The sequence below is a fragment of the Emydura macquarii genome, unplaced genomic scaffold (genome assembly GCF_026122565.2).
Source record: "Emydura macquarii macquarii isolate MOO-44397 ecotype Brisbane River unplaced genomic scaffold, CSIRO-AGI_Emac_v2 contig_71, whole genome shotgun sequence".
Taxonomy (NCBI): domain Eukaryota; kingdom Metazoa; phylum Chordata; order Testudines; family Chelidae; genus Emydura; species Emydura macquarii.
Genome location: NW_027130208.1, coordinates 11218869 through 11243591, shown reverse-complemented (window position 1 = coordinate 11243591; position 24723 = coordinate 11218869). Strand labels below are relative to the sequence as shown.

Below are 24723 nucleotides of genomic sequence, written 5' to 3'. Positions count from 1 at the left end.
TTTACTTTCTAATTTGAAATCATATCCTCCCTGTCAGAACATGCCTGGGGGCAAGCCGCTTCTGAAAAAAGGCAGCTTGAATCTCAGTGTGTCTAGTCTGAGTCATAACATCTGCCACAATGAGCCTCCACTGCCAAATGCAGGAGCTCTCTCTTTGCACAGTTCCTCTTATGGAGATGAAAAATCCAAAAGGAAGCAATCCAAGAGACTGAGCAGAACTGAACCACTTCGTTATACTGATGGTCAGAAGGGATTTATCAGCCAACAATGCCAAAATCGGTGTGGTAGTCTTCCAGCACTTCATAGTGTTTCTGTACAAGATAGAAGGACTAGCAATTTATTTATTTATTTAAAGTATAAAAACCACACACACCCGGATTAGATCTAAAAATCTGATATGCTCCCATATCAGGTTTCTTCATTTTTTTGGTTTGTTTTCCTTTCAGTCATGTGGGATTCTGCCAGTACTCTGATTACTTTCCAGGAAGATAAGGTAATATTTGAGGCAAAAGCCAAGCCATTGCACATTGCCCAAAAATTTGGAAAAATATATAAACGGTGGACTAAATTCACAAAAGGACTTAGGTGCCTAAATCCCAGAATCAGGCCCAGTGGGATTCACAAAACTCCTGCCCAGACGCACCCAATCCTATTGGCGCCTCAGCTTGCTCCGTGCCTAAATATCTGCTGCAAAGTTTCCCTGAGCTCTTGTGTTTCTTCCTCGGAGCAGGCCTCCAGATGTCTACGCCTCATAGCAAAGCACAAACAAAGGGACAAGCCTCTGCCTAACTCGCCCACGATGCCTGATCCAGTATGTATGCTCAGATCTCACCTACTAGATCAAACCCCCAGAGGTGAGCTTATATAGCAGCAGGAGAAGGCAGCTTTCCTTCATAACTTTTTAGGCCACTAGTTAAGCTATTCACCAGGGCTCTGGGAGCCCCCCATGTGTTCAAATCCCTCCTCCACCTGAGTGGGCAAAGGGATTTCAACAGGGCTCTGCCACCTCTCGTAACCACTGAGCTACAGGATATTCTGATTGGGGCAGGGGGAGTGGAGGGGTGGGGAGGAGTGCTTTCTCCACCCCTTCTGCGAAGTTATTGTTGTGTGGCTAAATATGAAAGCATCATCAGGGGATGGGGGGGAAGAGAGATAGCAAAAGAGAGAGAGAGAATGACACTGTAGTCTGCTAGTTCGCACACTCAGCTGGCAATTGGGAGACCCAGAATCCAGTCCCCATGCTCCACTAAAAAAAAAAAAAAAAGATTATTTAGCTGCAGTGGAACAACTTGAACTAAGAGACAGAAGGCACTTCATCTCAGAATATCCTATAGCCCGGTGATTAGGGCACTCACCTGAGAGGTCACAGATCCCTGTTCAAATCCCTTCTCCCACTCAGATGGAGTGAAGCCTTGAACCAGGCATCTCCCTCAACCCCGATGAATACCCTAAACATTGCTCATGAGGGAGGTTCCTAACTGCTTCCCACACACACACAGTGCATTTTGCAAAAATTGCATTGGTGCTTACAGCCAAGAGAGGGTTTTTCAGCCCAAGCAATGGGGCTCCCAGTACTCACTTGGAGAGCGCGGCAGGGCCTAGCACACACCCCTCAGTTTACATCTCCCATTTGCTACCTTAGTCCGGGAGCCGCCTTGTGCGCTGGGGCTTTTGTGAATCCCATTCTGAGGCACCCATCTCACCTATTTCACAATGAGCTTAGGCAACTAACTCAGGCTTTGTGGCACTCAGTGTCACCACACCAAAGTTTCTCATGCATTGCTTCTGTTTTCCAGCTACTTTTCTTCTTCTGGGAACTAGCGTACTTCCAACCAAAAGAGCCACACACATGTAATTGTTAGGCTACTTAACAAATAGTAATCTAATATAGAAACTGCTGTATTTTATGACATCAGTGGTCCATCTAATCCAGAATCCAGTCTTTAATGTTGGCCATTACTATCTGCTCCAGAGGAAAGTGTAAGAAACCTTGAAGAAGGCAGTTACGAAATAATCTGCTAGGGGGAAATTTCTTCCCAACCCCCCATTAGTTAGAGGTTGATTTATATTCTAAAATATGAGGATTTTAGAGGACGGTAGTAGATTCAATTGTACGTAGGGTGAGATGAACCTACAAGACTCAATGGCTCAAAGCCACTATTTCTAGGATTGAAATTTCTTAAATTTTACCTTCAGAAATATCAGTCAGACCTTTTATTATACTTTCAATGTATTACTGGCAATTATGTGAACGACTGCATTTTATTTCTAAAAGATTAGTTCGCCCAACAGCATGGGGTTCCCCAGAAGGCCAGCAATACAGAAGAAGCACTGATTTTTTTAGACAGCAAAACCTATACTTTTATGTAAAGTATCCGTTCAATGTGCACTGCGGGGCCAGAAAGCAAATAAGCTAATAGGCTGCATGAAGAAAGAGTTAGAGAAGAATAAAAAGGGTTATTATGGTATTATATGTACTGATGATAGGCCCTCGCTTGGAATCCTGAGTTCAGCTGTGCTCACCTTACCTCCATAATGATAGAGCAGACATAGAAAAGGACTAGAGAACACAGCAAAACATGACAGTAGCAAAGATTTCTGTAAGAGGCAAACAAAAAGGATTAGGACCATTAGTTTAGAAAGAAAAGCCTTAAAGAGGTCACACGATTGATGTTGATATCACTGATATAAAACAATGAATGATATAGACAAGGTCACATGGGAATTCTGTTTACACAGTTAAATTAAAAGATAGCAAATGTTAAAGCAGGAAAAGAAATTCACAATAATTAACCCACGGCATTCACTGCCACAAAACATTACTGAGACAAAGAGCATAACAGTTCAGAAAGAATTAGACCTTTATATGGATAATCAATACACCCTCTCTAGCTAGGATAAAAATGTAAAAGAGTTCTACTCACATTTCAAAAACCAATGCTAAGGATGTACACCAACAGCGAAGTGGTTGAAGTTAAGGAGAAAATTCCTCCATAGGCATGTTATTGCATGACTGTCCAATATGAGGAATTTACACTGTTTTTGAGTCCTGGTATTGGTTATGATCAGAATTAGGACAGTGGGTCAGATGCTCCATTAGTCAAATCGATTATGGAAATTCCTACCTCTCTATGTTCCCAAAGAACTTTACAATGTAATGAGTTTAAATCTTGGTAGTGCAACTTTGCCCTAAGCAACAGCTTCCAAGCAGGCTTAGATGCTGTAACCTGTAAGAGGGCTGGGTCTGAGAGAAGGGATATTGGCCAAATCATTCTATACACTTAAAAAAAAAATAATAATACTAATTGCTATGTTTAAGGTTTATGAGAAACGAAAGGTTCTAGCTGTTTTTCTCTGCATAGCTGCTGTAAGAATAAGTAAGCATTTGCAATGATGTTCTCCTCAAATGAAGATAAAAGTACATGTGAAAAAATGTCTAGATATCCATGTCCACAATCTGGGTAGAAGAACTTCTACAGAACCAGCACTGACTAAGTCCTTTAAGAAATCTGTATCACTTTCTGGGCAACTGCCTATGCGGGGAAAGTACAACGATTGAACCAGTAACTGGACCTGTACCGGGTGTCTTCACCTTAGCATTTTCTTTTCTTACAGTCTGGTTTCCAAACACGGAAACAGCTCTTTAGCAATTTAAACATAATGATCCCCCATCTGAGACTATCATTATCTGAAGCACAGTTATGCTTCTGCCAAAAACAAGTCAAGGTTTTACTGTTTGTGTGAAATTATTTCATAATTGGACCCAGATAAACCTATGCCACAGACGAAATATAGATGAAACAGCATGGATTTCCTTTCTGGGTTCCTCAGCAAATCATTCTTAGTGACTTCAAGAAGTCACATTATGAAAAAAAAATCAGGAAGAGGTTGTAATATTTCATGGTACATAGCATTTCTGTCAGTAGAATGAAGGGCACACCAGAATCAGCAGTGACAGAGCACAGCAGAAAAAGCAACATGTGTCACATTTCAGGCAGTGTGTGTCATGCCCTTCAGTTCACAGTATGATACAACCCTCCCCTTACAGTATGTTCTAGGCAATGTGTGTCATGCCCTTGAGTTCATAATATGATGCAACCCTCCCTTTACATCATGTGCAAGCAATTTTAATTCTGCTGCCTTCTCTCACACATAGTAGAATACAGAAGTTAAACAAATATGTTTTTAAAAACTTACATGGGATGCATTTCAGAAGTTTGTCAAACTAGGATACTATCCATCATCATCAACAAAGTCCAGAATTGCCCTGATGCTTTTGCTTAGCATGAAACAGATGATCCAGGCTCCTCCAGCACTCTTGCCTTTTCCCAGTGCCAGAACTAGCTTTACCAAAGGGACTATTTTCCATATAGTACTGACAGGAGGTGCCGCCATTCCAGCTGCCATACACTTACTTATTCTTTCTTTGTTTCTACCTCTCTTTTTCCTTTCCTCTACACATCTTCCGTTTCTTCCTGCCCTTTCCCTTTCCATTATTCTAACCCTTTGATATTACTTCTTTCACTGATCACCTCTAACTCATCCCAGCTCCACCACTTACATTCTCTTACCCCAGCTGTTGTCACTCTCCTCAGAGTTCTTCTAGCAGTAAATACTAACTGCAGAAACTCTCGAACATGATAGCTAGAAACGCTAGCAAATGCAAAGAGGGCAACCACCGGAGGTTGTATGGGAAAGCTGATACTAGTAGAGAGTCTAGTGTTAGGAGTGGGATTTTCATAAGCACTCAACTTTGGCCTAAGGACTCTTATTGGTCTCAATGTTGAAACTCCTAATGACTTGAACGGGAGTTGAATTAGGCCAATGTTCAGCACTTTTAAAAATATCAGCCTTGAACTGCTCTGAGCGTGACACACGAATAGCTCTCATGAAATCTGACACAAGTAGCAACTCTCAGTGATCCTGAAATGGCAGTGCATCATCCTCTCCCAAAAGAATAAAATATTGAGATGGAGGATTAGAACCGTGCCACCAGTGTGCAGCCCTGAACCCTGAAATGAACTTGGCTTATGCTACTTATTTACACAGGACTCACAGTTGACTTATTGACACTATCTGACTCAGACGGGAAAAGAAAACAAACAGTTGCACATGAATGCATGAGTTTTAATGCACTGAATTTTAGTTTGTGTATCTAAAATCTTCCCGGAACTATCCTCTTTCTCAGGATAACTTTAAGTTTGGAGTTTTCGGTTGAAAGATGCATAAAACCACAGATGGCCAAACACCTTGCATTAAAGGAGTTTCATGTGCATTGTTTATTCCAATAATGAATGCTGTAAATGACAGAACAAAAAAATTAGTCCTTTCTATGGTAGTACAAGGCTAAAATATTTGGTCACACCGTGCCCTGTTACAAGAATGCTTAGCATACATTTTGGAGGAAGGCAGGATCCTAGTAGACATTTTTTTATTTAGGCTGTCACTTGCCTTCTGAAAACATAGATCTTTCAATATTTTCTGATACAGAAGGTCAGTCCTGAGAAGAGTGCTGAACACGATGTTCGTTTGCCCTCCTCCCCGTCAAATACATCCACAGATATTTATGATACACAGAGAATTAAATTTTTATCTTGATGTGTAGTTGGAATTACACAAGGTTTTCGCTACATAGTAATGAAGCAGCAATCTGAAATACTGACAATGAAAACCTGCTCTACTAATAAAATAATTAGATACAAGGCTTACATGCTCTCACTGAAGTAAATCAAAGAGATCCCCTTGATTTAAGTGGCTGCAGGACTGGACTTCACATGTTGCTTTTTGCGAGTACTAGTATATACAGGATTTATACTTCTTTATTAAAACTTTGATTTTGATTTCCAGCAGTTCACTGGGATGTAACAGGAGATGAAGCTCAGCATTCCAATTACAGTGTCTCCCAGTAGGTGCGCTCTGTTTGGGGTAGGTATCATCATAAAAGCACCTACCAGCAGGGCATGTAGAATCTCTAGTAGCAGGCTATCCAGATACAGACAGCAGGGATGTTGGGATCCAATAGTATAATCAGGGGATAATAGACTTTTACCTAAATCCGGGATTTTGAGTGAAAACTGACTCAATCAGTGGATGGAAATGTGTGCTTGCCACAAATGTAGTAAAGCCTCCATTTGAGGAGCTTCTGTTGATTTCATTGAGAGTCTTGTGAATACTGGTATGGGACCTGGCTTTGTAAAACTCAGGAGAGCGTGATTTAATCAGTACCGTTTTTATGGGTCACACAACAGCAGTGTGGTTACTCATCTGACTCAGTAAAAAAACTGCACATTATTCCCTTCTAGGTTTTTTTTTTTTATTTTCAGTCAAAATAGGATGCAAGTTTAAACCCCAATAAAATAGACATTACAAGTATTTTAAAAAAAAAAACAAGACAGTTGATAATAAGAATCCAAATGCAGCATGAACAAAATGCTTTCAGATGTGATGAGACTAATGTAGTGCCCATGATATAACTGGGCAGATCCCTGAAGGGTGTAGATAAGTGTGGCTCAAATCAATCAACTTAAATGGTGCTATAGTGATTTATACCAGCTGAGGATCTGGACCATGATGTTTATTTTTCCAAACTGCTCAGGTTGTAAGTTATATTTTGTTACTGCTCTTGGGGCGAAGTCCTCATCTCAGTGATCATGGGAGGTTGACTATTGACTCAATGAGGCCAGGATTTCACCCTTAAGGTAGCTGTACGCTGGAATAAAGGACCCACGGCACCGCCACGGCTGGCCCTGGTCAGCAGACTTAGGTTCGCAATGCTCAGGCTGTAGCGCTAAAAATTGCTGTGTTGACGTTTGAGCTCAGGCTGGAGCTCAAGCTATGGGCCCCGCCCCATCACGGCTTCCCAGAGCTCAGGCTGTCCCACCCAGCAATTTTACAGCTCCGCAGCTGTGCGTGTTTCAGTGTGGATCTTTAGTTGCAATGTGTAATAAGTCATATAGATAAGCCACTGTTACATTATGCCTACCATACCTATACTACTTCAGCAACTCCATGTCCCCTAAATGTCTGATAAAATAAACTTATTCTGCATTACTACGGAACTTGGAACAAGCATCCAGTTAATTTTTTCCCCATCTGTCCATAATTAGTTTTAGTTGCAATTTAAATGAATGACTTTTAAAGGATTATTTCCCCCACCTCTAAATTCCGTAGATGCGAAAGCAGTGATGCTCCTGATGGACACTTCAGCTAGACTGACTCAGGAGAAGTGATCTGGGCACAGGGAGTAGAGTATTTTCAGTATCAGAACTTCATTTTACCAGAAAAGATCAGATGAAGCATAGTTTGGACCATTTTCAAGTCCAAATGAAGGACCAACTCACTACTGGAAAGATATGAAGGAATGAAGCAGAAAGCTAAAAGAAAAGAACTAGACCCTAATTCAGCAAGGTACACATACAGGCATAACTTTCAGTACATGAGTAGTCCTGATCAAATCAAAAAGATTACTCACGTGCTCAAATACCTTGCTGAAGCAGGGTCCTAGAGGAGAGAAAATACAGACTTATCCAAACATGCAACGGGAACAAGGAAGTTGTGAGAACATTGAGCATTCTGTTTAACTGTCATGCCACATTTAGATAGGACAGTGGTAAATGTCTTAGACCAGAGCGGTCAATAATAAATCCTTGAAGAATTTTACAGGTGCTAATTCTTATCAGCAGCAAGCTACCTGAAAGATTGAGAAGGTAAAAGTATCTGTTCGATTAGCATCTGTAACTTAGCCATCGATTTACTCAATACATTTAGCTTTAAAAAACCCACATTTTTGTTCAGCCCTCTGAGTGCCAAATCCTGCTCTCCTCACTCAGGCGAACAGGCCAATTCTTCATTAAAGAGAACCTTATTTCCAACACCTTTGGGTAGCTAGATATGGTAATTGCAAGAGCAACCCAAGGTGAAGTGTTGTTTCAAAGATGCAGCAGACCTGTAACAATGCAATGTGCTCGAGACAAACTACATGATGCATTTTAAAAAGTGCACTTTCCAGCTGTGGGAATACACCCCAGGAGACTAGCTCTTTTTCTCTCTTAAAGTGCCGTGGAAGCACAACATGCAGCATTTGAGGCCACTTCTTATGTATTAACTAGCTGAGAAGTCTGACAGAGAAAGTCTTATATCAAACTGCAAGAGGGATGGGAGAGATACAGTTGGGGAGTCAGGGGGAGGAAGAAGCAGAGTGAAAGGGAGGTTGGCCCAATCCTGCAACTCACTGAAGTAGTCTTACAAGAATAACCTCACTGACTTTGACTGGAATTCTAGCCTGAGTAGAGATTGTAGGATTTGACTTGTGGAACATGTATGCTGAGCCAACTAGCTTTTAATGATTGTTGCTAATTATAGACACTTTGGGGTGCGAATTTAGAAAGCACCAGTCCAATAGAAAGCTATTGAAAGTCAATGGAACTGGTGTTCCTAAGTCATTTACGAGCTTTTGAAAAAAAAATCTCATCTGTCTTGCATTTTACCCCAAAAGCCCAAATCTTCAAGAATTTGGTCTTGCATTTCCATGCTATGTGCACATCTACTTCTTATCCAAGAGGCCAGTGAGGCTTAGCAGCAGCCTAGCACTGAAATGCAGACCTTGAACATGGAATCATTATGTCCCCCAAAAGCCAAAAATTTTGCCACCTCTAACCAAGATTAATGGTTACAAGTGAACTTATTCCATAAATATGTGACCCTTATGTAGCCTCCTGCTCCCAGAGGCAGGAGCAAGAGCCAGCAGCTACAGAAGGGACTATCCGAGCAGTCAATAAAAGGCCGATCAAAAGGGAGCCTCAGCTGCAGAGATGTGAAAGCCCATGGATCAGAGGAATTTCTTCCTCCTTTACTATTCAGAATTCCCCAGCAAAGAGACATTGGAGGAGAAGGAGGAGGAGTAGGCGGCAGGTTGTCTGAAAAGGCCATAACAAAGCTATAGCTCTCATTTTCCACTTTTCTTTCTCACAAACCTAGACAGAAAGAGCTATTGGGGAATTCCTCCACACTGGCCTGACTTCTGCACGGAATGCAGCTATTTGGAGGTACCTGCCAGAAGCCCCGAGGGCTGGTTTTTCACCAGGTGGTAAGAAGAGCCCACAGACTGAATGCCAGGGAACATTCTGAAAGTTTGAGACTCCTAATGCAAAGGTATCTGGGGCTTTTTTCAGCCACCAGTGCCCCCTCACAGTTGAGCAGATTGTTCCCCCTATGTTCAGCCAATTGCTGTCTAGGCCCTTGTCTGGTTCTCCCTATAACACCAGCCCTCCGGCAGGATAATTAATAGTTTCTCCCTTCCTGGGGCAGTAAAAAGTCTGGTGGGTCAGGAGGCTGGTAACCCTAGCAAAGGGCCAACAGTCTCCACCCTGAGACTAGCTCTGTCTAGAGTTCAGCCCCCTTTGTTCTTCAGGCTTCACTAACCCCTCTGCTGGATTGGTAGGGGAAGCCAGGTCCACCGCCAACTCGGTCCCAGTCCAGAGACCCTGTGTGAAGCTGTTAGAACAGGTTTTTCCCAAGCCCTTATTGCTTTCCACCATACCTCTCTTGTCAGCTGTTTCCCAGACACATATTCCATAATTCTCTTTTTCTAGAGTCCAGCTACCTAGAGAGCTTCCTGCCAGTCCACTGCTGAAGTAGCCTGCTTTCTGTGGTTCCTCAGCCTCTCTGGCCATCACCACTCCCTTCTGACCTGTAGCCTCCTCAGCTGTGGTAGGGCCACCAATCAGCTCCAGCTGAGGGGGCAGTTCATCTCCCTTTTAACTCTTAAGCAGATGGGACACATGGCGTCTGTACACCTCAGGACAGACAACAACATGGCTCTCATATAAGAGCAATATTATTCACATGCCCTGCCCTGGTAGAATTCACTCTCTGGAGGTGGTCCAGAGTTGCACTGGGCAAATAATGAAAGCTAAGCTTTATCCAATAGTGTATTCAAAAAAAGACATTTTTCAAATACATGATTTAGCCATGATTAGCAAATTATTCAGCTAATTCAATATGCTGGGAGAATGAGAAAATTCTGCATCTCATCATTTAGCCTAAAAGTATCATGAACACAAAGAAATTCACATGAACAACAACAATGGAGTCAACGTACTATTCACAGGCCTAAAACGGCTTCTAAACTAAAGCCTGATTCTGTCTCCATCTGCGCAAAACCCTAGTGACTTCCATGAAGCTTTGTGAGGGTCTGCTGGATGGAACAGCTTGCAGGATTGGGGCCTACATGAGTGACACTGATCAACATTAGAACAACTAACACTGTATAATGATATAAACATAAGACTAATGCTCATCTGGCAGAGACCATTTATAATTTATGGCTCCCCCCCCACACACACCAGTTTCAAACTCAATCCACTGTGCATAGCGAGTGGGGTGGAGAAAGGGAAACAAACATTTGGAAGCCACACCTACAGGGCAAAATAATCCTCAACAAATATTAACACACCATAAAAGTCAGTTGTATTTCTAACTACATTGAATATTTGGTACAGTTACCTGGAGGAAGCAAAGAAAATAAACAGGCATAACCTGGATTCGGCACCATTTTTTACCACGTGAATTCGCCTAACATACACAGGCAATGACTGCCACTGCATACATAAATAAGACATGTCGATGTAAGTGCATGCACAAACCAGCTGCAAAAAAAGAGCAAGACAAAAATTCTGTTTCTTGGCGCCTCAGCTTCATAGGGGGGGAAGAAAAAAAAAAATCAAACCTTAAATGATGCTCAAATGTCAAGACAGCACTAACGTTAACTGCTTGTAATGGGCTTTTTCTAGAATATAAGTAGTACTTTTCCTAAATAAGTGGCAGGAATGAGGGCTGCAGCAGAACTGTTTCCCGGGTCACCTAAGGAGTGCAACAGGCCGCCATATTGGATGCACTGCTTGTAGGGTTGCCCCATGTCCAGTTTTCAGCTGGAACATCAGGTTGAAAACCGGGAACCTGGCAGTGTCTGGTCAGCTAAAAGTCTGGTAATATCTGGTAACCGGCCTCCGCCACGGGGGGGGGGGGGGGGGGGGGGGGCCTGGGAAGAGCAGCAGCTGCTGCTGGAGCCAGGAGGAACAGCTCTGCTTAGCAGTTGCTGCTCTTCTCACCCCTCAGCCTGATGGAGCCCACTATGCCCAGATTTCCCCACCCCAACCCCTCACTCCAGGGACTGATCCTTGCTGTGCTCTGCTGTGCTTCAATTGGGCAAGCAGGCAGGCTCTGCATCAGCTCCTCCCAATCCGGCTCTGCAGGTAGCAGGTGAGTCCTGGGGGAATGAGAAAAAGGGGGGAGGTAAAGAGTGAGCGATGGGGAGGCGGGGACAGGGAGGGCCTCAAGGGAAGGGCAGGGCAGGGCAGAGGTGTTCGGTTTTCAGCAATTAGAAAGTTGGCAACTCTAAAGAGCTAATCTACTGACTCTTCCAACCACCGTGGAAGCTCTTAAGCTGCCATTCAGCAGCTACTCAAAGCATTTGCCTATGGCTACCATAGCTCCTCTGCCTATTTGTTGCCAGCCCTGCTCCTGTGTTGCCTCACTCCAGGTAACCTGGTTCTGACCATGGGCTAAGTCTCTAGGCTCTGGCACCGGCTCTGATGCTGAGCTCCGATTCCTGTCTACCAATGCTCCAACCATCCCCGTCATTAACAATAAGGGCTAAATACCTTAAGTTGCATCGTACCTTCCTTTACTACTTTAGCTACTGGGGCTATTCTTAATTTCTCAGGGGACTGTGTAAAAATGCTTTGCTCTTCGGTGGTCACAAAATGACATATTAGACATTCTACGCTACCCTCTTTGGCAGACCAAATTCCATTACCCCACCTACTCCATTTGGCTGCATCAGGTTCTTGACAAGGACATTAAATGCTTTCTGACCAAGCACAGTTATACCACATGAGGGATAAGGCTTGTTCCAGGGATGGGGAAATAAACAGAAGTTCCCTACATTAACAAGGAAAGCTCTACAGATGCAACTATCATGTCAAAGAAGGTCTTTTGTTTTCCCTTAACAATAAAGATATGGAGTCTTAATGGGCTAAAGTATCCATATCCATCCACATAAGACTGTTATGAACTGGGGTCTTGTGATTTTTCACTGTTTTGGGGCTTTGGGTTGTTACAACAGCTTTTTTAAAAGTTATTTTTAACCACTATTTTATTTTGCAGAGTTCAGATCTGTCAGTCTACCTCTGAAACTCCCACTGACCTTAACGGGAGAGCTAACAGCAGAATGATGCCATGATCCAGTCCAAAGTTTCTTGCTATGTGTACATCTCCGTGGTTTGGAAACATGACCATATGTGCACAATTTGTAATAATCTCCAGCAAGAATAGCTTTATTAATTCTTCTTTATGCATGCTGGGATCAGATTCTAGTTCATCATGGAAGTGGACGCAAAACAAGTGGATATTAATGTTATTTATACTGTGGAAGTGTCCATAAGCCCGTCATGGACAAGGACCACATTGTGCTAGGTGCTGTACAAACATAGAACAAAAAGACAATCCCACCCCGCAAAAGCTTCCAATCTAACAAAAGCAACATTATTGTAGCCACCATCATCCCTGACTCTAACCACATGGAATATTTTTACTAGGAGCAAGAATGATGAGCAGAAGTGCTCGAAATCCACCGTGATGAGAGCTACAGAAGTACATAGATAAATGCTGGGGATGTGCAATTCACATTGATATCACATACTCACACAGATGTGAGAACTACCGTCCTAAACCCCTAAGCTCCACCCTGGAAAATCTCTTCATGATTCCAGCCAGGGACCACATGTGGACAGATCACTCCAGAGGTTTTGATTGGAGCCCAAATCTGAACAGAAAGCTTCTGCCCAGCATTCTACCGCAAACCACATGATTTTGGCATTGTTGATAAACTGAATAGTCGATTGCTTGGGTTCATTATGAAATATATTCAAGAGACCAAATAATATCAGTCAGAATTATTACGATAAGCCAATAATAATATTATAGTACAGAGAAAAGGTTCAAATCAATACCAGTCTCCAGGATGCTGTTGCATATGCAATGTTGTTACATTTGCCTTACACAGAAGGTGTGCTTTCAAAGTTACACCCCTAAGCTATCTTTTTATATCCAGTCTGTTTACAAGGAAAAGGGTGTCACTGGGTGTGACACCTGAAACTAGACTTAACCAATTAGCTTTCCACCTGGTTTTTTGGTACCATCACAGGTGCTGGAACTAAGGGTGTTGCCGCCCTCCCTGCCATGAAGTGGTTTCCATCATACACAGGGTTTACCAATTGGTGCAATGGCTATCAGTATTGAACTATGCAAATTGTTCCAGCACCCCTGGGTACCATGGTGTACCCCTTATCTCTTCATTATGAACCCATGCATTCCTAGTACCAAGGTACATGAGGGCACCTCCTAGGTTTGTACCAGGCTAGAACATTCATATATCTTGTCCTTTTCCTTTGGGATATTCCAATACTGGCCTGTGAGAATAACTCCTTATCTCTTCCTGTCCTGATCCTGACTGATTTTACTATTTACTCCTAAGCTTACTGCAGCTAATGCAAAGTATTATGGGATGCTTTACATATGTGAACAGAATTATGGGGAGAGTATAATACATTCAAATAACAAATTCTCAACACTGTTATTAATACTACGCCTAGCATCCATGCATTGGCTGACAGGGTGTGCATAAGCACATAAGACAGCCAGAATCGGGTCATATATCAGTGCATTTAAGGGGACAGAAATATTTTTGTGGCAACCTTTTCACCCTGAATTTCCTGACTTCTCTTCAATCAAAATCTAAACTTTAGTTTTACATTGAATCCCACCTTTTGTTTTGAATTCACAAAAATCAGTTCTGATCTATTTTAAAATGGTACACAAAGCAATTTTCTGCATTCCATGTGAAGGAATTATCCATCTGGAATATAAGGCCACATCTCACCATTATTCCAGATGCAGGAAATCCAGTTAGAATTATGGGAATTTTGTATACCACAAAAAACAAACACAATAGCGGGATATGGTCTTAAAAGACTCTCTTCACAAATATTGGCCCAGATCCTGAATGTTACTGAGAAGAACTATATTATAGCGTCATTGTTAGATGTTGATAGGAAAGTTAACTGCATAATGCATTTTAAAAGAATAAGTTATATCTTTGTCACCTGCTGTAATATAGACTGTCTACGTTTATCTTTCTTCCACTTTGCTGAGTCCTAAATGTATTGTTTCCTTTGGACAAAGCAATACACAAAATGCATCTGAGGAAACCAATTTCTGCTACTGGGAACTACCCTGCAAAGGTCTCCAGTCATATGATCTACAGGATGTGCCAGACTGCTGTGATATAATTCATATAATCATCAAACTGCATGTTCCATATTATGTTCCATTTACTCATAATGAAGTATGATGTAACTCAACATGACCTAGCAGGACCTCACATTTCAAGACGGCACGACAAAAACATTCAGTGGATGAGTTTCTTTGTTGGGATTACGCTTCCCACTGATGGTTTCCTTCCAACAGATGTCTGACTGAGAAAGGACAAATATTTAATTGCAACTTATTACAAAACACCAAGAATATCAAATTGTTTCCAACTAACAATTGTAGTAAATCTTTTTTTATCCCTTTCCCCTTTTTCTTATACTTTCTGCTGTCCAGCTACCATACCAGAGCAATGCACATCGGCTCTAGTAACATATAATCTGAATTAGTTATGGTGTGGCTTTTGTACTGGCAAAAGATGTTCTTTAACAAAACAGAATTTTCTAGTTTACTGGACAAATACCAGAAGAAAATTGTGGAATCATGTTGGGTTGCTAAGCAACCAATAGTTCTGGTGTCACTTGTTTGTGATCAATTCAAGTCATTCATCAGGCTCTGAAGCACCATGCTAAGGAATTCCAACAAATTTGTTCCTTGGGAAAGCCACAGAGACTTCCTGCGACACAACAACACTTTCATTCTTAAAAGATAAACTTAGATGTTCTTTTGATGAAATGTGATATGTTAATTCATTATTCTTAACATACTACTAATGGGCAAAGCTTTAATTAACTAACTACATTGTAACACATGCAAGATAAAATGGAGTAATTAGCACTGCTAAAATAGTCACTATCCTCTCCCACTGGGAAAATGAGAAAGCAAGCTTCCTTATCATGCAAACAATTGTCCACAAAATCACTATATGTAATTTACAGCTAGCTTTTGTTGATTTTTTTCCCAGTGAGATGTGATAAATTACATTTTTAATGGCAAACAAAATGGCTGCAGTCCAAACCACACTAGGTAGACATAAAATGCTGTGAATAATATAATCTTTCATTTAAAGGAATGCTTATCTCTAGGCTTTCTGAAATAAAGGGATGGATTATTATGCCTTCACTCATTAAGTTTAATTATAAATGTGGCACACAGTAAATGCCCATAGTAATTACATTCTCTATAGACAAAGTCAGAGAGTTAAGGCTAAAACTGTAATCAAAATGCACATATTGAAGATACAGCATCCTTATTGTCTTGTTTCAGTCTCTGGTTCAGAATTCAATTCCTCATATTTTGAGTGTTTAAACTGTTGTGCTGTATTATCACTTTCAAAAGGTTAATGTAAAAGCTGTTCATATATTTATGATAAAACTTCTACAAGACCAATTTGCTTACAATGTTTTGGTCATGGACATTTCCCAGAATTTTCATGCAAACCCTGCAGTTATTTTCTCTATTGCATCTCTTGCATAAATTATTTTGTCTCATGCCTTGCTCGTCATCATAGGATCTGGTCTTGTAATCAACTTACTCAAGCAAAACTCCCATTGACAACAAAAGGATCCTGTTTTGAGTAAGTAGTGCAGAAGGTTGGTTCACAAGCATTTTCCATTCCATTAAAAACAATTTGCTTTCCTAAGAGCAATCATCCAGTAATTTTGAAGAAACTACAAAAAGGTCATGTTAGGAGATCAATAATATATCACAGTAACAAAATTTTGTCAAGTAAATACAATCTTCATGCAAAGGATCATGGGTTATAATGTGACACTGATCATATGAACAGCTCCAATAAAGCTATGACATCAATGTTTCCAAATCTGGTCACCATCTTTTTAAAGAAAAATACAGACTATTCATTTTAGGGAAGATTTTTTTAATGTATAAGACACTATTTTTCTCTTTGGCTAATATTAGGGGTGAATTCATAACATTTCTTCAGAAGGGCTCTGTGGTGTTTATGAGGTTCTTCCAAATACTATTTCATTAGCACTTACTTTCTACAAGGTAATTTAACTTCATCAGATAAAATAGCACTCCAGAGTTAAACAAAATAAAACTTGTCAAATCACTTGTGAAATTTCCAAACAGTAGGTATGAGACTAAACTACTTCTAGTTAGTAGTACTGAGAATGTATAAAAAGCCATGTATGCATCGGTTAATGATGTATAAAAATGTACGGCATTTTCAGACATGATTTTGCAACTTACCTGTCTAAAACATGTCATGTCAAAAACTTGGACCAAATAATATTAATTATGAGCTATGTGTGAAAAGGCAACTTCTGTTTCCTGGTGCAAAGGCTTGTGTGAGTTGTGTGTCAATTTATTCTACTCCATTGCATAGAAACCTACTGAAATTATGCAATCAGAAAATGGAAGTGGAAGCATTTATTGAACAAAACTTCGTGGCTATTAAAGCTATAATAATCAGATGCATCTTTTGATCAATGATAGTCTCATTGTTCAATTCACTTAATAAACTACCATACATCATGAATGCCTATAGGTTCTTGCACATCTCCCTACTTTTGGTGAATTCAGCTACATTTTACTGCAACGATGAATTACACAACTCTAGAGAAAGATGTTTAATATTTGTAAGAAAAAGAGATGACTATTGAAAAAATGAAACCTGCCTCCAAAAGGATAAGAAAATATATCCCTATAGCAAACTGAAATGAAAGGTTTTGCACATTTGAAGTTTCACAAAGCAATGTGAAATTCAAAAGAAACAATCCTCAAACTAACAATCATCTCAAGCTTTGTGTGTTTGCAAACATGGATATACACACAAAACACCTCTTCTCTTCTTCACCTACTATTCTTCTCAAAGTTTCCCCTTGTGTTTTGCAGATCACTGCACTCAACTGCACTGCAGTGCAAACTTTAGCTGGGCAACAGTTTATTGCTTTCCATGGTATCTACAGCATGTACGTTTAAAAAACCCATCAAACTGCCTGACCAGTAGGGACAGACCATTTCAAAACACCTGTGCCCCAGAAAATGCGTAAAGAGAAGGAGCTAGCTAGCTTCTTGCCCCCCAAAAGATGAGAAGTGATGATCTCCATCCTAGAGCCACACTCCGAACTAAAGCAAAGAGCAAACAGATTCCAGAGCCCAGCCCAGCCCTTCTAACCCAGCTCAGCTGCACTGATCTGAAGTCCCTCATTACTTTGCAAAGGCGACGCCGACCCTTAAAGCGTTTGCAGTTTGCATCCAGCTACCGGCCACATCTATTTCAAAGCGGAGAAAAGCGAGGACACTGTTCCGGGTTTAACTCCAGCCCCGCCGCTCTGCAGCTGGGAGCGCCTGCTTTGACACACACACACACACACACACACACACACACACACACACACGTTTCATGCAATCAGCTGCTTTTCGAGCTCTTTAAACCCCCAGCCTCAGCGTGTCTGCCTCAGCTTCCCCCTGTCGTCTTGCCTTCCCCGTGTATCGGATCTGATGTTTCCCCTGGACAGATCAGCTTGTTCGCAAGGGGGAAAAAAACAAACAACAAAAGACCAACTGGTCTTAACCTCCTAAAAAAGAAAAAGACCAACCACCCCCCCCCCACACACACACACACCCCCACCCCTCTTTCCACCATCTACCCCCACCCAACCACACCCCTACCCACCAGTACCTCAGAGCCTGGGCTTGCTGGTCTCACTTCAGGGAGGGGGTTGGCTTGGGGGTTTTTTTTGGGGCTCTCTGGGGAGATCCCGGAGTTTCCTCGCAGGGGCCAGGCGCAGAGTCCGGCTGGCGCCGCGCTCCCTGGGCAGCAGCTCCCCGGCCGCCGCGTCCCGGCGCTCCCAATCGATCACCTCGCCTTCCCCCGCCGAAAAGGGGAAAGGCACTGAGAGGAAGGAGGCTCCCTCCGTGACTGGCATCAATATCTCCTTCGGCGGCGCTTCCCGGGAACCATGGCAACGAGCCCCGAAACCTCCCCAGTCGCTCCCCGCTTCACGCGCACACACACACACACACACACACCGGCGGCGGCTCTGGGGATGGCCGGGCAGATCGCACCCCCCCCCCAAATCCAGCCAGGCGGGGGAAGGTGGCAGCCTGCAATTTCCCCAGCCCACGCCCCCTCCTGCAGCCGCGGGAGGCTGCGGGCTTCTCCCCCCACCCCGGAGGGAGCTGGGGCAGCAGCAAACCCGGCTTTGCAAACCCTGCCGTCCACCTGACCCGGCGGCAAGGTGGGGCCGGAGAGGCGGGGGATGCAGCGTGCAACCCCCCCCCCCCGCCGGGTCCCTAGGGCCGGTGGGGAGCTCCCCACCTGCTGGAGCCCGCCCTCCGGATCAGCGGGAGGGCAGCCCCTGGAGGCGGGGAAGGAGCCGCGGGCTGCGTGGGGCGCTCACCCTACCTGGGGGTGGGGGGGTCCCTTCCAGCGTAGCGGCGGGCGGGATGCGGAGCGAGGCGGGGCGGGGCGGGGTTCCCCCGGCTCTAGCGCTGGGGAAGCGGGGGGGCGGCTCTTCCTTGGCGGCGGCTCCCCGGGCGGGCGGCGGCTAGCTGCCTCCGCCTCCCCCCCGCTGGCGGAGGGCGAGGAGCGCAGGGTGCCGTCCCGGCATGTCCAGGCGCTCCACTGCCGCCTCCCGGGAGCGCCCGGCGCGCCCCACCTCCCGCCCGGGCAGGGCGCAGGGCTGGGGCGGAGGGACCCCCCCCCTCCCCTCTGAGAATCAGGGGCTGAAAGCGACCCACGCCCAGTTCAGGGCCCAAGCCGCACAGACGCTCCTGAGACTGGGGGTGGCCGGGGAAATCCCCTGCGGGAGCGCTCTGGGAGGAGACGGGGGCGAAGTGGCACCTTGTTGGCTGGAAGCGGCTCCTTCCCTCTGCAGCCAGCGGGCCAACGGAGGGCAGGGCGGAAAGCTGCCGTTTGCACAACTGGGAGAAAAGGGACACCGATCCAGACAAGGAAAATAAGGGCTGAACTGGGGGGTACTGGCACGACTCTTCAACTGATGGACTGAAATCCCACGGGACACAGTGGGGCGCCCACGCCCCAAGTTAATTCAATCACTGGGACTGAACAAACCACCACGCTCCTTTCTGGTAGTTCAATCTCCACCGTCCATCAGAGAGAGAACTTCACAGCCCCCCACGTCCGAGGCAGGTGCTGTAAGCCATTATTAACGCAGCAAATTAGTTAAATTGGATTGTTCTGATTCATTAATTAATCCCACATCATTTGAGACGCCTTCCAGCCTCATTTTCCTACGCTGCCCCCTCATCTCTTTCTTTTGCCCACGTAGCCAAATTAACTCCTTTTGAATTAATGAGCATTTGGAATCTCTGGAGCACACTGAACGACTGGAAAGGTTGGCTTTTACCTCGGTGTGTTTTCCTTTAATAACCTGATTATTCCACAGAGGAACACAGAATTTTCTCCTGTGTTAGGTAGGCAGGTGACACACTATCACCAATCTGTCAACCATGTGAATCTTAAAGACTTTACTCAAGAAACGGGAGAAGGGATTTCGTGAGTGCTTCAACTTCTCTTGGAGTTTCCTGCTTCACTACCCAGCTTTGTCTGACCTGATGCGATGAACAAAAATGATCATAAATGCACATTAACCCTGGGGTGCTAGCACTCAGGGGGATTATTGCTACTGGGGTTAAAGATTTTTAAAAGAGTAACAATTAGAAATTGTTGACATGCCAGGGGAACATCATTGTTCACCTCAGGCAAAATAGTTTAGGTGAGATTATTTTTAGATAGGAAGTGAATAAAATGGCACGTAGGTTTAGGCAAAGATGTTATAAAGCAAGTGAGGTCGTAGGAGAGAAATTCTGCAATTTAATAAGAAAGATGGTGCTATAATTTAATATATGTGTTCTGCATAAGGAAATTGAACACAAAAATCTATACTGAGTCAGTGCTATGGTTTGCCTTTCAATCATGTAAAAATCAACCAATATACAGTCAGAATTTTCTCAGTAACTGTAACTCAGCAAACCTGTGCTATAAGGTTGTCAGAATTTACAACCATATGCAGAGGGGGGAACAGACCACGGTGCAAAGGGACTAAGTTTCGGTTGCTTGTAAAAATCACAGTATTGAGTTCCTGGATTTCCCTGCAGTTACGGCCTTTCCCAAAGCCCAGTAAAGGAAACAGGAGTCATTCCATTCACTTAAGTGGACACTGGATCAAGACTTCACAGTGAAAATGTTGCATTCATATGGCATTGTCCTCCAAAGCCTCATGCAGTGGTTCTCCATACCTTTGTGCACAAGAAACCTCTGCAAAGTAATGTGAATGGATCAATGGACATGTTAGCAAAGCATTTTACTCTCAGTGTTAAGGCTCTGACCAATGAATGGGCTCTGAATCCACATGGGCCAGTATCAGTGTAGGAGTCAAATAGCAGCCCATACCCTTTACCCAACCCTCTCCTCATGTAGAAAGCAGGAGCAGGCAGATTCTCTGAGTCCTCAGAGCTTCAATTTCATGTCTGGTTAATTCAGCCTCAGATTTTCTGTGTTCACTCCCAGTTACACTGAGAAGACTGACTCCTTTGCTTACTTTTCTGGGGTCAGATTATGTTTCACTTACCAGTAAAAAAAAAAAAAAAAAAAAACAGATGGGGGCGGGAAATCAAGAATACTTCAGCTAACTAAATAATTGGCTTACAATTATAATGCTAAATACATCGTTATTAAAAATAAGATAAGAAACCAGCGAAAACTTTTCTATTTAGAGGCCACAGTTTCTCTTGGATGTGGTTTAAATAGACACATTCCATCATGCTTCAGACTTCAGTGGATAATGAAATTGAACAAATGCTACATGCACTCAAATTATTCTTAATATGTGAGGAAAAGAAAGATACATGAGGAACACAAAGACAGTTCAACAATGTGGGGTACCTCTAAAGAGCTAGCTTCCCTCTCCCTGACTTGCTTGCCTGAAAATAAAAGATGTGCTTCAAAATATTATCCATTTAGCTAGACAGACACTGATAGGCACACTGGCCAAATCTGTCAAACCTAATGTAGACTCTTAAATTCATACTACACACCTAAATAAAAATGGCTAGATTTTCAGAGGTGCTGAATTTTTGGTTATTGGTTAAATTTTAAAAATGCACATCAAATAATGTATTATCTTCCCAAATCAAATGCCAGAATAAAAGGTTGGATGATTTAGCTCAAGGTTTCACCAAAGATACCTGGAGCTCTAGAGGGTCGAGTTATATCTAACTTTATTATAAAATGTAACTTATTACATGAAAGTAATATCCATCATTCAAAAAGGCCATTTCAAAGTCGTATGGGAGGGCCAGAGGTTTGAACCTGAATCATCAAGTGTCCAGTGTGAGTGATGGGTACTTGGGACAAAAGAAGAGCTGGATAATGTCTTCTTTGGAGGAAGAATCGTTCTGCTCATAATCCTCAATACACACACAACTACCATATACGGTTGTTAAGAAAGATTCTGTATCTCTGAGTGCAAACCACCTCAGAAACATTTCAGTGTATGAGTAGGTAGGAATGCCAACAGTGAAATGCACTTTGGTACGGGTAATATAGCCATAATTTGAAGTAATTCCTAAAAGTATTACTCCCAAAAGCAACATTTCTGAGAATCACATTGTGGTGATTGAGAAGTTTATTGGCTAGCTTAAATAACATCATGGCTACAAACGTTTTATGAGAATGACTTTTTTGTGGAAATTGGATTTCAGACCAGCATTTCAGAGTATCCGCATGAATTAGAGAATTGAGTGTAACCAATGAAAATGCAGTTCAGTTGTAGCCATTATACCATTTCAAATTATTAAAAATATTATAGAAGCTCCCAAAATCTTCTAGGAAGTCTCTAAACACATAGGAAGACCTATCTTCAGACCCTAAGAGCTTTTAATCTTAAAAGAGAAAGCACAGATGGAGAAACAAGGAAAGTGGTACCACACAGGGCAAAGAGAACAAGGTAATGATTGGTACGCATCTTATTAGTCCTTTTAAAAAATAAATATGCATACTACTGTAAAGCATTCATCTTTATCTTTGAAAGGCAGAAAGTTATAAGGGTCTTGATTAAGATATTGAAAGTTACAGTAGGGCATAATGAAAACTGCTTACTTCCTGCTTCATAATAAGAACAAGGGCAAAGTCAATGAGACTAAAGGACAGCAAATTTGAAACAAATAAAATGACATACCATTGTACACATTTACAATCAACCCTTGGAATTCAGTCTTCGGAGGTCATTGAGTCAAACACTGCAGCTTTTTAAAACTATAGGTTTTTTTTTAAAGGCTGGATAATTTTATGACAGCTAATAACATTTGTAGCCATGCAAGCTAAGATAATAACAAAGGTAATCAAATCTCATGCTTCAGGGCATAAATTGATTACTTGTGGGGGTCATGAAGGGTTGTTTTTTTAACCACCGAGTATAGGATTGCACAACTGACTAGGTGCGTAACAAGAGGGCTTTGCTACTGTAGATGTACATGTACCAATGCTCTGATCTATCTGACAAATCCAATGCTCTTTTGGGGAAGCTAACAAACATAAGTTCTAGTCCTATTTATTGACTTTGACTAAAAAATTAGATTTGTACTTATAGGGACACCATCAGCTTGAAATCTAGTCAATTTTCAAATGAATTAAAAGTAGTTTCAGGTGACACTACATCTACCAGAGTCTAGTTGCCAATTTTCTGTGATTTTACAGTCACATTCTCCTACTTTTAAAAATGTTTCATCTCTTATGAAAAACCCACACAAATAATAGAAAAAAAGCTAACTAACTGATTGTACAGGGGAAGCCTTGAAATTGGCTAAATGAAGTTGCATAAAGTATTGTCCAATGCATAAAGACATTTACGAAAAAGAAACAATTATTTGTTGTTGTCATCTCTTTCAGTTACAATGATCCTTGGTGTCACTTGTAACAAGAGCAGGTAGAAAGAAGTGTGACTTTTAAGCTGATTGTTCTCCTTTAATTAGAAGACGTATGTCTCAGGTAAAATTCATTTTCTCAGAAAACTTGGTGAAATGATACTAGGATTGTCTATAAGGATCTTCTCTGCATTAATACAATAGTCTCCAGTAGTAATTTACATTATGTTACATTACTTGTTTTTGAGGGAAGTTAAGTGAGACCTTTAACATTCCCGGAGGGTGTTGTACTGAGTAAGAGTGACATTCCCAACAAAACACTTCAATACGAGATTTTACAGTACAGTAACTCCACAGCATGGGTTCCAAGTACATGCATGTGTTAAAAGGGTAGACTTGCTGCCTCAGTGTAGTTAGTCTCTCTGCCCTAGACGCCTTCCTCTTTTGGTGCATTGCCCAGTTATCTAGTTGGCGTTTGCCAGCTTTTAGCATGGAACTACAGAACATGGGTCTGAAATGGAAATACAGGTTCCTAGGGCCTGTGCGCCAGAACAGAGTGTGTCCATTCATATGTCTGAGAATGGGCCAGGTTCACTTTATAAAGAAAAGCCAGTATGAAGTAACATCAGTTGAACACACACACACACACACACACACTAATTTGAAAAAGGTTTTGTTCTCTGTTGCTATTTTATAACTTCAATGAAGTCAGGCAGATTTTTTTCTGAAATTAAAAAAAAAAAAAAAAATTACCCGAATTCTGTATGCTTATTTGGTTCCATTCTAAGACCAATTTGGACAGTCAAACTACAGACCCCCCGAAAGCTTTCATACCTTTAACAAAACAGCAGTGTGAATAGTGCCAATAGAATACAAAACTTGTAACCTGATGGCCAAGTAATACAGTACTCATACTGAAATCACAACACTAAACCAATATTTTTCTAATGTGATGCATGTGCACAAATATAGTGTAAGATACAGCATTTTAACATAATATTGGCATATTATATTGTTTGATAGGAAGATTCTAGTACAGACGGCCAATTAAGTACAGCACTTTTTCAGAGTGATCAGGCCAATTAGATCAGTCTGAGAACACTCCTTTCAGATCCAAATTCTACTATCATTACATGGCTAAGAACAGATCATTAACATTATAGTTCACTCACTCCTTGCTGCTTAGAATGCAAAATACTCAAAATTAGAATCTGAAAGCAAAGCATAATTAATAAAGCTACAGGACTTAACATATAACACAAAATGCAATTTAAAATGTAAAATGATGATGATAATACTAATTTGATAGAAACAGCCAAGGTGAATTAGTCTACTATCCTATTCTGGAGCCTCAAACCAACATTGTGCATACCATTGTAGAGTTTCATAATAATTATTCATAATAATAGTGGAGAATCATAAATATCTGTTGGTAAATACTATTGAATAATATTTGGTACCTGTAAGATTCCTGTTAAGAAAAGTTGCTTATTTCAAGGGGATAACTGTGAATGTTGTATCTCAAACCCTTTATCAGGTGATGCAAGAATTGATAAAGCTCTACATTTAACATTGATTATTAATATCATATGGCGTTCA

At 42.0% G+C, this 24723-nt stretch overlaps 1 protein-coding gene across 10 annotated transcripts in view; it reads right to left on the bottom strand.

Moving 5' to 3' along the window:
* CHL1 (cell adhesion molecule L1 like) overlaps positions 1-24723 on the bottom strand; it is a 234451-nt gene that overhangs the window by 167418 nt on the left and 42310 nt on the right. For 2 of the 10 annotated variants that reach the window (XM_067542599.1, XM_067542630.1), the window contains exon 1: positions 17918-18265. The exons of 6 other annotated variants lie outside the window; for them this stretch is intronic. The gene's annotated coding sequence lies outside the window, so the exon portion shown is untranslated. Of the gene's footprint in view, positions 1-17917; positions 18266-19081; positions 19407-24723 lie in introns of those variants that run through there. 2 more of the 10 variants (XM_067542619.1, XM_067542639.1) reach the window with 2 other exon arrangements.